Raw genomic sequence first — 3771 nt, 5'->3', positions numbered from 1 at the left:
GGACAAACCCAGCAATTGGGCTGTTTTGACCCAGCGGTTGGGTTAAAGGTTTAAATGTTTAACTGGGTCAAAACAACCCAATTGCTGGGTTTGTCCCTATTTTACCCAGCACTGGGTTGTATTTAACCCAGCATTTTTTAGAGTGTAATAACTAGCTGAAATAAAATATATTAAATTGATTTCAGCTTTTTAAAAAAAATTTTTTAAAGTTTTTTTAATAGTTTTCATTGTAGTTAGTTATAATCACCCTGCTATATGACAGCTGTGATGCTAGATTTGTAACACTTAGTAATATGGAGTGTTCATGTATAGAAAACACATGTCATTTTGAATAGCTTCTGGTATTTAGTTTAGATTATAACATGACAAAACCATAATTTGCTATTTTGGTAGTTGATGTACTTGACCTTTTTTTAAACAAATCTAAATTATGGTTGAAATGTACAGTAGTTATGTATAAGAAAAAGTGTATATCTTACATCCAGTAACTAATCATTTATTTTACCTTTAGCAGTTCCATTTAAATGGTCCTTATGAGACAAATGATTAAAAAATTAATTCAGTCTCTTAATTAACGAGGGCATAATTAGCACATGTCTGACAAACTGAGGATAACATTATAGAAATCAAAGCCAGCGGAGTTATTGAAAAGATCTACAACTCAAACCAACACCTCTCCCTGACTCTCTGATTTGTTAAAAATACAGCTCTGGGAAAAAAATAAGCAGTTTCTCTGGTTTTAATGTTTATAGGTATGTGTTTGAGTAAAATGGAAATTTTTTGTTTTCTATAAACTACTGACAACATTTCTCCCAAATTCCAAATAAACAAATGGTCATTTAGAGCGTTTATTTGCGGAAAATGGCAACAAAAACTCATTTTTAAACAACACAATACTGACGTTTTAACTTAAAGAGTTCAGAAATCAATATGTGGTGGAATAACCCTGATCACAGCTTTCATGCGTCAGTCTTTCGCATTGCTGTTGGGTGACTTTATGCCACTTCTGGCACAAAAATGCAAGCAGCTCAGCTTTGTTTGATGGCTTGCGATCATCCATCTTCCTCTTGATCACATCCCAGGGGTTTTCAGTGGGGTTCAGGTCTGGAGATCGGGCTGGTCATGACAGGGTCTTGATCTGGTGGTCTTCCATCCACGCCTTGTTTGACCTGACTGTGGTGCATGGAGCGTTGTCCTGCTGGAAAAAACAATCCTCAGAGTTGGGGAATATTGTCAGAGCAGAAGGAAGCACGTTTTCTTCCAGGAAAACCTTGTACGTGGCTTGATTCATGCGCCCTTCACAAAGATGAATGTGCCTTGCTTGAAACACCCCCAGATCATCACCGATCCTCCACCAAATTACACAGTGGGTGCGAGACACTGTGGCTTGTAGGCTTCTCCAGGTCTCCGTCTAACCATTAGATGGCCAGGTGTTGGGCAAAGCTGAAAATTGGACTCATCAGAGAAGATGACCTTACTCCAGTCCTTATGATCTTTTGCAAACCTCAGCCTGGCTCTTCTTTGCTTCTCATTGAAGAAGGACTTTGCAGGACTTCAGCTCTGGCCCCAGGAGCCTGTTTCGAACCGTCCATGCCATGCACTTCACCTCAGCTGCCGTTTACCATTCTTTTTGTAGGTCACTTAAAGGGTTAGTTCACCCAAAAATGAAAATTAGCCGATAAATTACTCACCCTCAAGTCATCCTAGGTGTATATGACTTCCTTCTTTCAGACGAATCTCGTCGGAGTTATATAAAAAATTGTCTTTGATCTTTCAAGCTGTTTAATGCCACTCAGCGGGTGTTGCGTGCATCAGTCCAAAAGAAGTGAAATAAAAAGCGCCCATCCATTAAAAAAAAAGTGTCTCACACGGCTCCGGGGGATGAACAAAGTCCTTCTGAAGCGAATCGATGTGTTTTTGTAAGAAAAAATGTCCATATTCAAAACGTAATAATCACTTTAATGTAGCTTGCGCTCACTGTTGTACACGGAAGCAGCTCCGGGAGGATGACGCATGAGTTCAGCATTGCGCATGCGCCGGTGAGTCTCGTGAAAACCAACGTTTGTTAACAGGAGCAAAGGAAGCAAAGTTTCCTTACTTTAGCAAAGGAAAACCAGTCTCCTCTTGGCTTATATCGAAATCCTCCGACATTCTTCTTTACAAATCCTCGTTTTGTACTTCTAATAAGTGACCGTTGTTTTGTCTTGATCTCTTCGCTGCATTTCCGCGTTCGTCACTTCTGAGCGGTGCATGCGCAAAGCCGACCTCATACGTCCTCCGCCTGGAGCTGCTTCCGTGTACAACTGTTGGGGCAAGCTACATTAAGTAGTGATTATAATGTTTTGAATATGGATACTTTTCTTACAAAAACTCATCGATTCGTTACAGGAGGCCTTTGTTCACCCCCCGGAGCCGTGTGAGACACTTTTTTTTATGGATGGGCACTTTTTATTTAACTTCTTTTGGACTGATGCATGCAACACCCGCTGAGTGCCATTAAACAGCTTGAAAGATCAAAAACTATTTTTGATATAACTCTGACTGGATTCGTCTGAAAGAAGAAAGTCATATACACCTAGGATGTGGACATGAGGGTGAGTAATTTATGGGCTAATTTTAACTCTTTAATGTCATCCTACAGTTGTTGAGTGACATTGGAGTAAGTTGGTGGTCATCCCGGTCAGTGGAGAGTGGTTTTTGCCCTCTGTTGGTCTGTAGCTTTGTTGTCCCCAATGTCTGCAGCTTGACCTTGTTCTTATGAACTGCTGTCTTTGCAATTTTAAGGATGGAAGCAACCTGATGCTCACCGTATTCCTCTGCCAGCTTCTTTTCCTCACTCAAAACTTTTCTTTTCAACTCTTGGTTGGCATGGTCAATAGTTATTATTTGATTCCAATTTTTTTCAATTTATTGCTAGAGGATAATGATTCATAATCAAATATATAAAGTATTTAAGACCTAATTTACTTATGTATTTTAGCATGAACGGAATGGTATTGACCTATCATCTATACAATCATTTTTATATCATTGGGAAGTAGGCTACTGTAGCATTATTTTTACTTTTCTAACTTGTACTCTCTACTGAAAATGATGTTGAAATTATGCTAAATATCCCCTGATAGCATCTGAAAAACATCATACAAGAGGCTACAGTATTCAAAGAATGACTTAAACTAATTGACTTTAATTTTGAGTGGAGCCCAGCCTTACATTCTCTACTTATTGGATAATTTCATTTCAGGACTTATTTAGCGTGCTATTTTACTCTTAAACAATACTGACCTGTGAAACACGGAGATTCTTCAGACCTGAACCAAACCTTATATACGTCAGGAACGACAACAAATACCAGAGTGTGATCAAGCACCAGAGATATTTAAAAACCTGTTCTGACTTGTGGACGTTCCACACTGACCTGCGTTTAGTCATAACAATCTTCAGATGACAAAATATGCAGTGTGGACTGAATATGTCCACTCCATAGACTGACAACACGGATTTAAAATATTTTTAAATCATTTCAATTATTCATTCATTTCAATTATTTCTAGCTTTGAATTCATAGAAACGATTTAAAATGCTACTGCATCAGGTGCTGTAGAAGTTACTCATTTTATTATGTTATGTTGTAAACTAAGTAGATCTTACACTGAAAGAAATATGTATTTATATTCATATAAATTATTTTATCTTTCAAAAGTAGTGTGTGTGTGTGTGCGTGTGTATATTCACACACACACACACACACACACACACACACACACATAT

Source organism: Sinocyclocheilus grahami, unplaced genomic scaffold (genome assembly GCF_001515645.1).
Source record: "Sinocyclocheilus grahami isolate Dianchi unplaced genomic scaffold, SAMN03320097.WGS_v1.1 scaffold658.1, whole genome shotgun sequence".
NCBI lineage: Eukaryota > Metazoa > Chordata > Actinopteri > Cypriniformes > Cyprinidae > Sinocyclocheilus > Sinocyclocheilus grahami.
This window is presented reverse-complemented; position numbering follows the sequence as displayed.